Consider the following 17,788-nt stretch of genomic DNA (forward strand, 5'->3'; position numbering starts at 1 on the left):
ACATTGACGATGAAACACAGAAATGGCATCGGAAGTAAATAGAAAAGGCACAATGCCGCCGTAAGTACAAGAATAGAGACTCTTCTTACAGTCGGTGCTTTGAGCATTCCCTGTGAGACCAGTATTAGATTCCGATACACCACTGCAGGTTCAATGTATTCCTTGGAACATCACATTGACGATGAAACACAGAAATCGCATCGGAATTAAATACAAAAGGCACAACGCCGCCTTAAGTACAAGAATAGAGACTCTTCTTACAGTCGGTGCTTTGAGCATTCCCTGTGAGACCAGTATTACTTTCCGCTACACCTCTGCAGGTTCAGTTTATTCCTTGGACCTTCGCATTGACGATGAACCACAGAAATGGCATAGGAATGAAATACAAAAGGCACAATGCCGCCTTATATACAAGAATAGAGACTCTTCTTACAGTCGGTGCTTTGAGCATTCCCTGTGAGACCAGTATTAGTTTCCGATACACCACTGCAGGTTCAATGTATTCCTTGGTACTTCAAATTGACGATGAAACACAGAAATGGCATCGGAATTAAATACAAAAGGCACAATGCCGCCTTAAGTACAAGAATAGACTTTTCTTACAGTCGGTGCTTTGAGCATTCCCTGTGAGCCCAGTATTAGTTTCCGCTACACCTCTGCAGGTTCAGTTTATTCCTTGGACCTTCACATTGACGATGAAACACAGAAATGGCATCGGAATTAAATACAAAAGGCACAATGCCGCCTTAAGTACAAGAATAGAGACTCTTCTTACAGTCGGTTCTTGGAGCATTCCCTGAGAGACCAGTATTAGTTTCCAACACACCACTGCAGGTTCAATGTATTCCTTGGAACTTCACATTGACGATGAAACACAGAACTGGCATCGGAATTAAATACAAAAGGCACAATGCCGCCTTAAGTACAGGAATAGAGACTCTTCTTACAGTCGGTGCTTTGAGCATTCCCTGTGAGACCAGTATTAGTTTCCGATACACCACTGCAGGTTCAATGTATTCCTTGGAACTTCACATTGACCATGAAACACAGAAATGGCATCGGAATTAAATACAAAAGGCACAATGCCGCCTTAAGTACAAGAAAAAGACTCTTCCTACAGTCGGTGCTTTGGGCATTCCCTGTGAGACCAGTATTAGTGTCCGCTACACCTCTGCAGGTTCAGTTTATTCCTTGGACCTTCACATTGACGATGAAACACAGAAATTGCATCGCAATTAAATACATAAGGCACAATGCCGCCTTAAGTACAAGAACAGAGACTCTTCTTACATTCGGTGCTTTGAGCATTCCCTGTGAGGCCAGTATTAGTTTCCGATACACCACTGCAGGTTCAATGTATTCCTTGGAACTTCACATTGACGATGAAACACAGAAATGGCATCGGAATTAAATACAAAAGGCACAATGCCGCCTTAAGTACAAGAATAGAGACTCTTCTTACAGTCTCTGCTTTGAGCATTCCCTGTGAGACCAGTATTAGTTTCCGCTACACCTCTGCAGGTTCAGTTTATTCCTCGGACCTTCACATTGACGATGAAACGCAGAAATGGCATCGGAATTAAATACAAAATGCACAATGCCGCCTTAAGTACAAGAATAGAGACTCTTCTTACAGTCGGTACTTTGAGCATTGCCTGTGAGACCAGTATTGGTTTCCGCTACACCTAAGGAGGTTCAGTTTATTCCTTGGACTTTCACATTGACGATGAGACACAGATATGGCATCGGAATTAAATACAAAAGGCACAATGCCGCCTTACGTACAAGAATAGAGACTCTTCTTACAGTCGGTGTTTTGAGCATTCCCTGTGAGGCCAGTATTAGTTTCCGCTACACCTCTGCAGGTTCAGTTTATTCCTTGGACCTTCACATTGACGATGAAACACAGAAATCGCAACGGAATTAAATTCAAAAGGCACAATGCCGCCTTAAGTACAAGAATAGAGACTCTTCTTACAGTCGGTGCTTTGAGCATTCCCTGTGAGACCAGTATTAGTTTCCGTTACACCTCTGCAGGTTCAGTTTATTCCTTGGACCTTCACATTGACGATGAAACACAGAAATGGCATAGGAATTAAATACAAAACGAACAATGCCGCCTTAAGTACAACAATAGAGACTCCTCTTGCAGTCGGTGCTTTGATCATTCCCTGTGTGACCAGTATCAGTTTCCGATACACCACTGCAGGTTCAATGTATTCCTTGGACCTTCACATTGACGATGAAGCACAGAAATCGCATCGGAATTAACTACAAAAGGCACAATGCCGCCTTAAGTACAAGAATAGAGACTCTTCTTACAGTCGGTCCTTTGAGCATTCCCTGTGAGACCAGTATTAGTTTCCGCTACACCTCTGCAGGTTCAGTTTATTCCTTGGACCTTCACATTGACGATGAAACACAGAAATGGCATCGGAATTAAATACAAAAGGCACAATGCCGCCTTAAGTACAAGAATAGAGACTCTTCTTACAGTCGGTGCTTTGAGCATTCCCTGTGAGACCAGTATTAGTTTCTGATACACCACTGCAGGTTCAATGTATTCCTTGGAACTTCACATTGACGATGAAACACAGAAATCGCATCGGAATCAAATACAAAAGGCACAATGCCGCCTTAAGTACAAGAATAGAGAATCTTCTTACAGTCGGTGCTTTGAGCATTCCCTGTGAGACCAGTATTAGTTTCCGATACACCTCTGCAGGTACAGTTTAATCCTTGGACCTTCACATTGATGATGAAACACAGAAATGGCATCGGAATGAAATACAAAAGACACAATGCCGCCTTAAGTACAAGAATAGAGACTCTTCTTACAGTCGGTGCTTTGCGCATTCCCTGTGAGACCAGTATTAGTTTCCTATACACCACTGCAGGTTCAATGTATTCCTTGGACCTTCACATTGACGATGAAACAAAGAAGTCGCATCGGAAATAAATACAAAACGCACAATGCCGCCTTATGTACAAGAATAGAGACTCTTCTTACAGTCGGTGCTTTGAGCATTCCCTGTGAGACCATTATTAGTTTCCGCTACACCTCGTCAGGTTCAGTGTATTCCTTGGACCTTCACATTGACGATGATACACAGAAATGGCATCGGAATTAAATACAAAAGGCACAATGTCGCCTTAAGTACAAGAATAGAGACTCTTCTTACAGTCGGTGCTTTAAGCATTCCCTGTGAGACCAGTATTAGTTTCTGATACACCACTGCACGTTCAATGTATTCTTTGGAACTTCACATTGACGATGAAAAACAGAAATGGCATCGGAATTAAATACAAAAGGCAAAATGCCGCCTTAAGCACAAGAATAGAGACTCTTCTTACAGTCGGTGCTTTGAGCATTCCCTGTGAGACCAGTATTAGTTTCCGATACACCACTGCAGGTTCAATGTATTCCTTGGAACTTCACTTTGACGATGAAACACAGAAATCGCATCGGAATTAAATACAAAAGGCACAATGCCGCCTTAAGTACAAGAATAGAGACTCTTCTTACAGTCGGTGCTTTGAGCATTCCCTGTGAGACCAGTATTGGTTTCCGCTACACCTGACGAGGTTCAGTTTATTCCTTGGACCTTCACATTGACGATGAAACACAGAAATGGCATCGGATTTAAATACAAAAGGCACAATGCCGCCTTACGTACAAGAATAGAGACTCTTCTTACAGTCGGTGTTTTGAGCATTCTCTGTGAGGCCAGTATTAGTTTCCGTTACACCTCTGCAGGTTCAGTTTATTCCTTGGACCTTCACATTGACGATGAAACACAGAAATGGCATAGGAATTAAATACAAAACGAACAATGCCGCCTTAAGTACAACAATAGAGACTCCTCTTGCAGTCGGTGCTTTGATCTTTCCCTGTGAGACCAGTATAAGTTTCCGATACACCACTGCAGGTTCAATGTATTCCTTGGACCTTCACATTGACGATGAAGCACAGAAATCGCATCGGAATTAACTACAAAAGGCACAATGCCGCCTTAAGTACAAGAATAGAGACTCTTCTTACAGTCGGTCCTTTGAGCATTCCCTGTGAGACCAGTATTAGTTTCCGCTACACCTCTGCAGGTTCAGTTTATTCCTTGGACCTTCACATTGACGATGAAACACAGAAATGGCATCGGAATTAAATACAAAAGGCACAATGCCGCCTTAAGTACAAGAATAGAGACTCTTCTTACAGTCGGTGCTTTGAGCATTCCCTGTGAGACCAGTATTAGTTTCTGATACACCACTGCAGGTTCAATGTATTCCTTGGAACTTCACATTGACGATGAAACACAGAAATCGCATCGGAATCAAATACAAAAGGCACAATGCCGCCTTAAGTACAAGAATAGAGAATCTTCTTACAGTCGGTGCTTTGAGCATTCCCTGTGAGACCAGTATTAGTTTCCGATACACCTCTGCAGGTACAGTTTAATCCTTGGACCTTCACATTGATGATGAAACACAGAAATGGCATCGGAATGAAATACAAAAGACACAATGCCGCCTTAAGTACAAGAATAGAGACTCTTCTTACAGTCGGTGCTTTGCGCATTCCCTGTGAGACCAGTATTAGTTTCCTATACACCACTGCAGGTTCAATGTATTCCTTGGACCTTCACATTGACGATGAAACAAAGAAGTCGCATCGGAAATAAATACAAAACGCACAATGCCGCCTTATGTACAAGAATAGAGACTCTTCTTACAGTCGGTGCTTTGAGCATTCCCTGTGAGACCAGTATTAGTTTCCGCTACACCTCGTCAGGTTCAGTGTATTCCTTGGACCTTCACATTGACGATGATACACAGAAATCGCATCGGAATTAAATACAAAAGGCACAATGCCGCCTTAAGTACAAGAATAGAGACTCTTCTTACAGTCGGTGGTTTGAGCATTCCCTGTGAGACGAGTATTAGTTTCCGATACACCACTGCTGGTTCAATGTATTCCTTGGAACTTCACATTGACGATGAAACACAGAAATCGCATCGGAATCAAATACAAAAGCCACAATGCTGCTTTAAGTACAAGAATAGAGACTCTTCTTACAGTCGGTGCTTTGAGCATTCCCTGTGAGACCAGTATTAGTTTCCGATACACCTCTGCAGGTTCAGTTTATTCCTCGGACCTTCACATTGACGATGAAACACAGAAATGGCATCGGAATTAAATACAAAAGGCACAATGCCGCCTTAAGTACAAGAAAAGAGACACTTCTTACAGTCGGTGCTTTGAGCATTCCCTGTGAGACCAGTATTAGTTTCCGATACACCACTGCAGGTTCAATGTATTCCTTGGAACATCACATTGACGATGAAACACACAAATCGCATCGGAATTAAATACAAAAGGCACAATGCCGCCTTAAGTACAAGAATAGAGACTCTTCTTACAGTCTCTGCTTTGAGCATTCCCTGTGAGACCAGTATTAGTTTCCGCTACACCTCTGCAGGTTCAGTTTATTCCTTGGACCTTCACATTGACGATGAAACACAGAAATGGCATCGGAATTAAATACAAAAGGCACAATGCCGCCTTAAGTACAAGAATAGAGACTCTTCTTACAGTCGGTACTTTGGGCATTGCCTGTGAGACCAGTATTGGTTTCCGCTACACCTAAGGAGGTTCAGTTTATTCCTTGGACCTTCACATTGACGATGAAACACAGATATGGCATCGGAATTAAATACAAAAGGCACAATGCCGCCTTACGTACAAGAATAGAGACTCTTCTTACAGTCGGTGTTTTGAGCATTCCCTGTGAGGCCAGTATTAGTTTCCGCTACACCTCTGCAAGTTCAGTTTATTCCTTGGACCTTCACATTGACGATGAAACACAGAAATGGCATCGGATATAAATACAAAACGAACAATTCCGCCTTAAGTACAAGAATAGAGACTCTTCTTAAAGTCGGTGCTTTGCGCATTCCCTGTGAGACCATAATTAGTTTCCTATACACCACTGCATGTTCAATGTATTCCTTGGACCTTCACATTGACGATGAAACAAAGAAATCGCATCGGAAATAAATACAAAACGCACAATGCCGCCTTAAGTACAAGAATAGAGACACTTCTTACAGTCGGTGTTTTGAGCATTTCCTGTGAGACCAGTATTAGTTTCCGCTACACCCCGTCAGGTTCAATGTATTCCTTGGACCTTCACATTGACGATGATACACAGAAATCGCATCGGAATTAAATGCAAAAGGCACAATGCCGCCTTAAGTAGAAGAATAGAGACTCTTCTTACAGTCGGTGGTTTGAGCATTCCCTGTGAGACGAGTATTAGTTTCCGATACACCACTGCAGGTTCAATGTATTCCTTGGAACTTCACATTGACGATGAAACACAGAAATCGCATCGGAATCAAATACAAAAGCCACAATGCTGCTTTAAGTACAAGAATAGAGACTCTTCTTACAGTCGGTGCTTTGAGCATTCCCTGTGAGACCAGTATTAGTTTCCGATACACCTCTGCAGGTTCAGTTTATTCCTTGGACCTTCACATTGACGATGAAACACAGAAATGGCATCGGAATTAAATACAAAAGGCACAATGCCGCCTTAAGTACAAGAATAGAGACTCTTCTTACAGTCTCTGCTTTGAGCATTCCCTGTGAGACCAGTATTAGTTTCCGCTACACTTCTGCAGGTTCAGTTTATTCCTTGGACCTTCACATTGACGATGAAACACAGAAATGGCATCGGAATTAAATACAAAAGGCACAATGCCGCCGTAAGTACAAGAATAGAGACTCTTCTTGCAGTCGGTACTTTGGGCATTGCCTGTGAGACCAGTATTGGTTTCCGCTACACCTAAGGAGGTTCAGTTTATTCCTTGGACCTTCACATTGACGATGAAACACGGAAATGGCATCGGAATTAGATACAAATGGCACAATGCCGCCTTACGTACAAGAATAGAGACTCTTCTTACAGTCGGTGTTTTGAGCATTCCCTGTGAGGCCAGTATTAGTTTCCGCTACACCTCTGCAGGTTCAGTTTATTCCTTGGACCTTCACATTGACGATGAAACACGGAAATGGCATCGGAATTAAATACAAAACGAACAATTCCGCCTTAAGTACAACAATAGAGACTCTTCTTACAGTCGGTGCTTTGAGCATTCCCTGTGAGACCAGTATTAGTTTCCGCTACACCTCTGCAGGTTCAGTTTATTCCTTGGACCTTCACATTGACGATGAAACACAGAAATGGCATCGGAATTAAATACAAAAGGCACAATGCCGCCTTAAGTACAAGAATAGAGTCTCTTCTTACAGTCGGTGCTTTGAGCATTCCCTCTGAGACGAGTATTAGTTTCCGATACACCACTGCAGGTTCAATGTAGTCCTTGGAACTTCACATTGACGATGAAACACAGAAATCGCATCGGAATTAAATACAAAAGGCACAATGCCGCCTTAAGTACAAGAATAGGGACTCTTCCTACAGTCGGTGCTTTGGGCATTCCCCGTGAGACCAGTATTAGTTTCCGCTACACCTCTGCATGTTCAGTTTATTCCTTGGACCTTCACATTGACGATGGAACACAGAAATGGCATCGGAATTAAAGACATAAGGCACAATGCCGCCTTAAGTACAAGAATAGAGACTCTTCTTACAGTCGGTGCTTTGAGCATTCCCTGTGAGACCAGTATTAGTTTCCGATACACCACTGCAGGTTCAATGTATTCCTTGGAACTTCACATTGACGATGAAACACAGAAATTGCATCGGAATTAAATACAAAAGGCACAATGCCGCCTTAAGTACAAGAATAGAGACTCTACTTACAGTCGGTGTTTTGAGCATTCCCTGTGATACCAGTATTAGTTTCCGCTACACCTCTGCAGGTTCAGTTTATTCCTTGGACCTTCACATTGACGATGAAACACAGAAATGGCATCGGAATTAAATACAAAAGGCACAATGCCGCCTTAAGTACAAGAATAGAGACTCTTCTTACAGTCGGTGCTTTTAGCATTCCCTGTGAGACCAGTATTGGTTTCCGCTACACCTAAGGAGGTTCAGTTTATTCCTTGGACCTGCACATTGACGATGAAACACAGAAACTGCATCGGATTTAAATACAAAAGGCACAATGCCGCCTTACGTACAAGAATACAGACTCTTCTTACAGTCGGTGCTTTGAGCATTCCCTGTGAGACCAGTATTGGTTTCCGCTACACCTAAGGAGGTTGAGTTTATTCCTTGGACCTTCACATTGACGATGAAACACAGAAATGGCATCCGATTTAAATACAAAAGGCACAATGCCGCCTTACGTACAAGAATAGAGACTCTTCTTACAGTCGGTGTTTTGAGCATTCTCTGTGAGGCCAGTATTAGTTTCCGTTACACCTCTGCAGGTTCAGTTTATTCCTTGGACCTACACATTGACGATGAAGCACAGAAATGGCATAGGAATTAAATACAAAACGAACAATGCCGCCTTAAGTACAACAATAGAGACTCCTCTTACAGTCGGTGCTTTGATCATTCCCTGTGAGACCAGTATCTGTTTCCGATACACCACTGCAGGTTCAATGTATTCCTTGGACCTTCACATTGACGATGAAACACAGAAATCGCATCGGAATTAACTACAAAAGGCACAATGCCGCCTTAAGTACAAGAATAGAGACTCTTCTTACAGTCGGTGCTTTGAGCATTCCCTGTGAGACCAGTATTAGTTTCTGATACACCTCTGCAGGTTCAGTTTAATCCTTGGACCTTCACATTGATGATGAAACACAGAAATGGCATCGGAATGAAATACAAAAGGCACAATGCCGCCTTAAGTACAAGAATAGAGACTCTTCTTACAGTCGGTGCTTTGCGCATTCCCTGTGAGACCAGTATTAGTTTCCTATACACCACTGCAGGTTCAATGTATTCCTTAGACCTTCACATTGACGATGAAACAAAGAAGTCGCATCGGAAATAAATACAAAACGCACAATGCCGCCTTAAGTACAAGAATAGAGACTCTTCTTACAGTCGGTGCTTTGAGCATTCCCTGTGAGACCAGTATTAGTTTCCGCTACACCTCGTCAGGTTCAATGTATTCCTTGGACCTTCACATTGACGATGATACACAGAAATCGCATCGGAATTAAATACAAAAGGCACAATGCCACCTTAAGTACAAGAATAGAGACTCTTCTTACAGTCGGTGGTTTGAGCATTCCCTGTGAGACGAGTATTAGTTTCCGATACACCACTGCAGGTTCAATGTATTCCTTGGAACTTCACATTGACGATGAAACACAGAAATCGCATCGGAATCAAATACAAAAGCCACAATGCTGCTTTAAGTACAAGAATAGAGACTCTTCTTACAGTCGGTGCTTTGAGCATTCCCTGTGAGACCAGTACTAGTTTCCGATACACCTCTGCAGGTTCAATTTATTCCTTGGACCTTCACATTGACGATGAAACACAGAAATGGCATCGGAATTAAATACAAAAGGCACAATGCCGCCTTAAGTACAAGAAAAGAGACACTTCTTACAGTCGGTGCTTTGAGCATTCCCTGTGAGACCAGTATTAGTTTCCGATACACCACTGCAGGTTCAATGTATTCCTTGGAACATCACATTGACGATGAAACACAGAAATCGCATCGGAATTAATTACAAAAGGCACAATGCCCCCTTAAGTACAAGAATAGAGACTCTTCTTACAGTCTCTGCTTTGAGCATTCCCTGTGAGACCAGTATTAGTTTCCGCTACACCTCTGCGGGTTCAGTTTATTCCTTGGACCTTCACATTGACGATGAAACACAGAAATGGCATCGGAATTAAATACAAAAGGCACAATGCCGCCTTAAGTACAAGAATAGAGACTCTTCTTACAGTCGGTACTTTGGGCATTGCCTGTGAGACCAGTATTGGTTTCCGCTACACCTAAGGAGGTTCAGTTTATTCCTTGGACCTTCACATTGACGATGAAACACAGATATGGCATCGGAATTAAATACAAAAGGCACAATGCCGCCTTACGTACAAGAATAGAGACTCTTCTGACAGTCGGTGTTTTGAGAATTTCTGTGAGGCCAGTATTAGTTTCCGCTACACCTCTGCAGGTTCAGTTTATTCCTTGGACCTTCACATTGACGATGAAACACAGAAATGGCATCGGAATTAAATACAAAACGAACAATTCCGCCTTAAGTACAAGAATAGAGACTCTTCTTACAGTCGGTGCTTTGCGCATTCCCTGTGAGACCAGTATTAGTTTCCTATACACCACTGCAGGTTCAATGTATTCCTTGGACCTTCACATTGACGATGAAACAAAGAAATCGCATCGGAAATAAATACAAAACGCACAATGCCGCCTTAAGTACAAGAATAGAGACTCTTCTTACAGTCGGTGCTTTGAGCATTCCCTGTGAGACCAGTATTAGTTTCCGCTGCACCTCGTCAGGTTCAATGTATTCCTTGGACCTTCACATTGACGATGATACACAGAAATCGCATCGGAATTAAATGCAAAAGGCACAATGCCGCCTTAAGTACAAGAATAGAGACTCTTCTTACAGTCTGTGGTTTGAGCAGTCCCTGTGAGACGAGTATTAGTTTCCGATACACCACTGCAGGTTCAATGTATTCCTTGGAACTTCACATTGACGATGAAACACAGAAATCGCATCGGAATCAAATACAAAAGCCACAATGCTGCTTTAAGTACAAGAATAGAGACTCTTCTTACAGTCGGTGCTTTGAGCATTCCCTGTGAGACCAGTATTAGTTTCCGATACAATTCTGCAGGTTCAGTTTATTCCTTGGACCTTCACATTGACGATGAAACACAGAAATGGCATCGGAATTAAATACAAAAGGCACAATGCCGCCTTAAGTACAAGAAAAGAGACACTTCTTACAGTCAGTGCTTTGAGCATTCCCTGTGAGACCAGTATTAGTTTCCGATACACCACTACAGGTTCAATGTATTCCTTGGAACTTCACATTGACGATGAAACACAGAAATCGTATCGGAATTAAATACAAAAGGCACAATGCCGCCTTAAGTACAAGAATAGAGACTCTTCTTACAGTCTCTGCTTTGAGCATTCCCTGTGAGACCAGTATTAGTTTCCGCTACACCTCTGCAGATTCAGTTTATTCCTTGGACCTTCACATTGACGATGAAACACAGAAATGGCATCGGAATTAAATACAAAAGGCACAATGCCGCCTTAAGTACAAGAATAGAGACTCTTCTTACAGTCGGTACTTTCGGCATTGCCTGTGAGACCAGTATTGGTTTCCGCTACACCTAAGGAGGTTCAGTTTCTTCCTTGGACCTTCACATTGACGATGAAACACAGATATGGCATCGGAATTAAATACAAAAGGCACAATGCCGCCTTAAGTACAAGAATAGAGACTCTTCTTACAGTCGGTGCTTTGAGCATTCCCTGTGAGACCAGTATTAGTTTCCGCTACACCTCGTCAGGTTCAATGTATTCCTTGGACCTTCACATTGACGATGATACACAGAAATCGCATCGGAATTAAATGCAAAAGGCACAATGCCGCCTTAAGTACAAGAATAGAGACTCTTCTTACAGTCGGTGGTTTGAGCATTCCCTGTGAGACCAGTATTAGTTTCCGATACAACACTGCAGGTTCAATGTATTCCTTGGAACTTCACATTGACGATGAAACACAGAAATCGCATCGGAATTAAACACAAATGGCACAATGCCGCCTTAAGTACAAGAATAGAGACTCTACTTACAGTCGGTGCTTTGAGCATTCCCTGTGAGACCAGTATTAGTTTCCGCTACACCTCTGCAGGTTCAGTTTATTCCTTGGACCTTCACATTGACGATGAAACACAGAAATGGCATCGGAATTAAATACAAAAGGCACAATGCCGCCTTAAGTACAAGAATAGAGACTCTTCTTACAGTCGGTGCTTTTAGCATTCCCTGTGAGACCAGTATTGGTTTCCGCTACACCTAAGGAGGTTCAGTTTATTCCTTGGACCTGCACATTGACGATGAAACACAGAAATTGCATCGGATTTAAATACAAAAGGCACAATGCCGCCTTACGTACAAGAATAGAGACTCTTCTTACAGTCGGTGCTTTGAGCATTCCCTGTGAGACCAGTATTAGTTTCCGCTACACCTCTGCAGGTTCAGTTTATTCCTTGGACCTTCACATTGACGATGAAACACAGAAATGGCATCGGAATTAAATACAAAAGGCACAATGCCGCCTTAAGTACAAGAATAGAGACTCTTCTTACAGTCGGTGCTTTGAGCATTCCCTGTGAGACCAGTATTAGTTTCCGCTACACCTCGTCAGGTTTAATGTATTTCTTGGACCTTCACATTGACGATGATACACAGAAATCGCATCGGAATTAAATACAAAAGGCACAATGCCGCCTTAAGTACAAGAATAGAGACTCTTCTTACATTCGGTGCTTTGAGCATTCCCTCTGAGACGAGTATTAGTTTCCGATACACCACTGCAGGTTCAATGTATTCCTTGGAACTTCACATTGACGATGAAACACAGAAATCGCATCGGAATCAAATACAAAAGCCACAATGAAGCTTTAAGTACAAGAATAGAGACTCTTCTTACAGTCGGTGCTTTGAGCATTCCCTGTGAGACCAGTATTAGTTTCCGATACACCTCTGCAGGTTCAGTTTATTCCTTGGACCTTCACATTGACGATGAAACACAGATATGGCATCGGAATTAAATACAAAAGGCACAATGCCGCCTTAAGTACAAGAATAGAGACTCTTCTTACAGTCGGTGCTTTGAGCATTCCCTGTGAGACCAGTATTAGTTTCTGATACACCACTGCAGGTTCAATGTATTCCTTGGAACTTCACATTGACGATGAAACACAGAAATTGCATCGGAATTAAATACAAAAGACACAATGCCGCCTTAAGTACAAGAATAGAGACTCTTCTTACAGTCGGTGCTTTGAGCATTCCCTGTGAGACCAGTATTAGTTTCCGCTACACCTCTGCAGGTTCAGTTTATTCCTTGGACCTTCACATTGACGATGAAACACAGAAATGGCATCGGAATTAAATACAAAAGGCACAATGCCGCCTTAAGTACAAGAATAGAGACTCTTCTTACAGTCGGTGATTTGAGCATTCTCTGTGAGACCAGTATTAGTTTCTGATACACCACTGCAGGTTCAATGTATTCCTTGGAACTTCACATTGACGATGAAACACAGAAATCGCATCGGAATCAAATACAAAAGGCACAATGCCGCCTTAAGTACAAGATTAGAGACTATTCTTACAGTCGGTGCTTTGAGCATTCCCTGTGAGACCAGTATTAGTTTCCGATACACCTCTGCAGGTTCAGTTTATTCCTTGGACCTTCACATTGACGATGAAACACAGATATGGCATCGGAATGAAATACAAAGGGCACAATGCCGCCTTAAGTACAAGAATAGAGACTCTTCTTACAGTCGGTGCTTTGCGCATTCCCTGTGAGACCAGTATTAGTTTCCTATACACCACTGCAGGTTCAATGTATTCCTTGGACCTTCACATTGACGATGAAACAAAGAAATCGCATCGGAATTAAATACAAAACGCACAATGCCGCCTTAAGTACAAGAATAGAGACTCTTCTTACAGTCGGTGCTTTGAGCATTCCCTGTGAGACCAGTATTAGTTTCCGCTACACCTCGTCAGGTTCAATGTATTCCTTGGACCTTCACATTGACGATGATACACAGAAATCGCATCGGAATTAAATACAAAAGGCGCAATGCCGCCTTAAGTACAAGAATAGAGACTCTTCTTACAGTCGGTGCTTTGAGCAATCCCTGTGAGACGAGTATTAGTTTCCGCTACACCTCTGCAGGTTCAGTTTATTCCTTGGACCTTCACATTGTCGATGAAACACAGAAATCGCATCGGAATTAAATACAAAAGGCACAATGCCGCCTTAAGTACAAGAATTGAGACTATTCTTACAGTCGGTGCTTTGAGCATTCCCTGTGAGACCAGTATTAGTTTTCGATACACCACTGCAGGTTCAACGTATTCCTTGGAACTTCACATTGACGATGAAACACAGAAATCGCATCGGAATTATATACAAAAGGCACAATGCCGCCTTAAGTACAAGAATAGAGACTCTTCTTACAGTCGGTGCTTTGAGCATTCCCTGTGAGACCAGTATTAGTTTCCGCTACACCTCTGCAGGTTCAGTTTATTCCTTGGACCTTCACATTGACGATGAAACACAGAAATGGCATCGGAATTAAATACAAAAGGCACAATGCCGCCTTAAGTACAAGAATAGAGACTCTTCTTACAGTCGGTGATCTGAGCATTCCCTGTGAGACCAGTATTAGTTTCTGATACACCACTGCAGGTTCAATGTATTCCTTGGAACTTCACATTGACGATGAAACACAGAAATCGCATCGGAATCAAATACAAAAGGCACAATGCCGCCTTAAGTACAAGAATAGAGACTATTCTTACAGTCGGTGCTTTGAGCATTCCCTGTGAGACCAGTATTAGTTTCCGATACACCTCTGCAGGTTCAGTTTATTCCTTGGACCTTCACATTGACGATGAAACACAGATATGGCATCGGAATGAAATACAAAGGGCACAATGCCGCCTTAAGTACAAGAATAGAGACTCTTCTTACAGTCGGTGCTTTGCGCATTCCCTGTGAGACCAGTATTAGTTTCCTATACACCAAAGCAGGTTCAATGTATTCCTTGGACCTTCACATTGACGATGAAACAAAGAAATCGCATCGGAATTAAATACAAAACGCACAATGCCGCCTTAAGTACAAGAATAGAGACTCTTCTTACAGTCGGTGCTTTGAGCATTCCCTGTGAGACCAGTATTAGTTTCCGCTACACCTCGTCAGGTTCAATGTATTCCTTGGACCTTCACATTGACGATGATACACAGAAATCGCATCGGAATTAAATACAAAAGGCGCAATGCCGCCTTAAGTACAAGAATAGAGACTCTTCTTACAGTCGGTGCTTTGAGCAATCCCTGTGAGACGAGTATTAGTTTCCGCTACACCTCTGCAGGTTCAGTTTATTCCTTGGACCTTCACATTGTCGATGAAACACAGAAATCGCATCGGAATTAAATACAAAAGGCACAATGCCGCCTTAAGTACAAGAATTGAGACTATTCTTACAGTCGGTGCTTTGAGCATTCCCTGTGAGACCAGTATTAGTTTTCGATACACCACTGCAGGTTCAACGTATTCCTTGGAACTTCACATTGACGATGAAACACAGAAATCGCATCGGAATTATATACAAAAGGCACAATGCCGCCTTAAGTACAAGAATAGAGACTCTTCTTACAGTCGGTGCTTTGAGCATTCCCTGTGAGACCAGTATTAGTTTCCGCTACACCTCTGCAGGTTCAGTTTATTCCTTGGACCTTCACATTGACGATGAAACACAGAAATGGCATCAGAATTAAATACAAAAGGCACAATGCCGCCTTAAGTACATGAAAAGAGACTCTTCTTACAATCGGTGCTTTGAGCATTCCCTGTGAGACCAGTATTAGTTTCCGCTACACCTCTGCAGGTTCAGTTTATTCCTTGGACCTTCACATTGACGATGAAACACAGAAATGGCATCGGAATTAAATACAAAAGGCACAAAGCCGCCTAAAGTACAAGAATAGAGACTCTTCTTACAGTCGGTGCTTTGAGCATTCCCTGTGAGACCAGTATTAGTTTCCAATACACCACTGCAGGTTCAATGTATTCCTTGGAACTTCACATTGACGATGAAACACAGAAATCGCATCGGAATTAAATACAAAAGGCACAATGCCGCCTTAAGTACAAGAATAGAGACTCTTCTTACAGTCGGTACTTTGATCATTTCCTTGTTTGACCAGTATTAGTTTCCGCTACACCTCTGCAGGTTCAGTTTATTCCTTGGACCTTCACATTGACGATGAAACACAGAAATGGCATCGGAATTAAATACAAAAGGCACAATGCCGCCTTAAGTACAAGAATAGAGACTCTTCTTACAGTCGCTGCTTTGAGCATTCACTGTGAGACCAGTATTAGTTTCCGCTACACCTCTGCAGGTTCAGATTATTCTTTGGACCTTCACATTGACGATGAAACCCAGAAATGGCATCGTCATTAAATACAAAAGGCACAATGCCGACTTAAGTACAGGAATAGAGATTCTTCTTACATTCGGTGCTTTGAGCATTCCCTGTGAGACCAGTATTAGTTTCCGCTACACCTCAGCAGGTTACGTTTATTCCTTGGACCTTCACATTGACGATGAAACACAGTAATGGCATCGGAATTAAATACAAAAGGCACAATGCCGCCTTAAGTACAAGAATAGAGACTCTTCTTACAGTCGGTGCTTTAAGCATTCCCTGTGAGACCAGTATTAGTTTCCGATACACCACTGCAGGTTGAATGTATTCCTTGGAACTTCACATTGACGATGAAACACAGAAATCGCATCGGAATTAAATACAAAAGGCACAATGCCGCCTTAGGTACAAGAATAGAGACTCTTCTTACAGTCGGTGCTTTGATCATTCCCTGTGAGGCCAGTATTAGTTTCCGCTACACCTCTGCAGGTTCAGTTTACTCCTTGGACCTTCTCATTGACGATGAAACACAGAAATGGCATCGGAGTTAAATACATAAGGCACAATGCCGCCTTAAGTACAAGAATAGAGACTCTTCTTACAGTCGGTGCTTTGAGCATTCCCTGTGAGACCAGTATTAGTTTCCGATACACCACTGCAGATTCAATGTATTCCTTGGACCTTCGCATTGATGATGAAACACAGAAATCGCATCGGAATTAAATACAAAAGGCACAATGCCGCCTTAAGTACAAGAATAGAGACCCTTCTTACAGTCGGTGCTTTGAGCATTCCCTGTCAGACCAGTATTAGTTTCCGATACACCACTGCAGGTTGAATGTATTCCTTGGAACTTCTCATTGACGATGAAACACAGAAATCGCATCGGAATTAAATACAAAAGGCACAATGCCGCCTTAAGTACAAGAATAGAGACTCTTCTTACAGTCGGTGCTTTGAGCATTCCCTGTGAGACCAGTATTAGTTTCCGCTACACCTCTGCAGGTTCAGTTTATTCCTTGGACCTTCACATTGACGATGAAACACAGAAATCGCATCGGAATTAAATACAAAAGACACAATGCCGCCTTAAGTACAAGAATAGAGACTCTTCTTACAGTCGGTGCTTCGAGCATTCCCTGTGAGACCAGTATTAGTTTCCGATACACCACTGCAGGTTCAATGTTTTCCTTGGAACTTCACATTGACGATGAAACACAGAAATGGCATCGGAATCAAATACAAAAGGCACAATGAAGCCTTAAGTACAAGAATAGAGACTCTTCTTACAGTCGGTGCTTTGAGCATTCCCTGTGAGACCAGTATTAGTTTCCGATACACCTCTGCAGGTTCAGTTTATTCCTTGGACCTTCACATTCACGATGAAACACAGAAATGGCATCGGAATTAAATACAAAAGGCACAATGCCGCCTTAAGTACAAGAATAGAGACTCTTCTTACAGTCGGTGCTTTGGGCATTCCCTGTGAGACCAGTATTAGTTTCCGATACACCACTGCAGGATGAATGTATTCCTTGGATCTTCACATTGACTATGAAACACAGAAATCGCATCGGAATTAAATACAAAACGCACAATGCCGTCATAAGTACAGGAATA

Source organism: Schistocerca americana, chromosome 5, assembly GCF_021461395.2.
Source record: "Schistocerca americana isolate TAMUIC-IGC-003095 chromosome 5, iqSchAmer2.1, whole genome shotgun sequence".
Taxonomy (NCBI): Eukaryota; Metazoa; Arthropoda; class Insecta; order Orthoptera; family Acrididae; genus Schistocerca; species Schistocerca americana.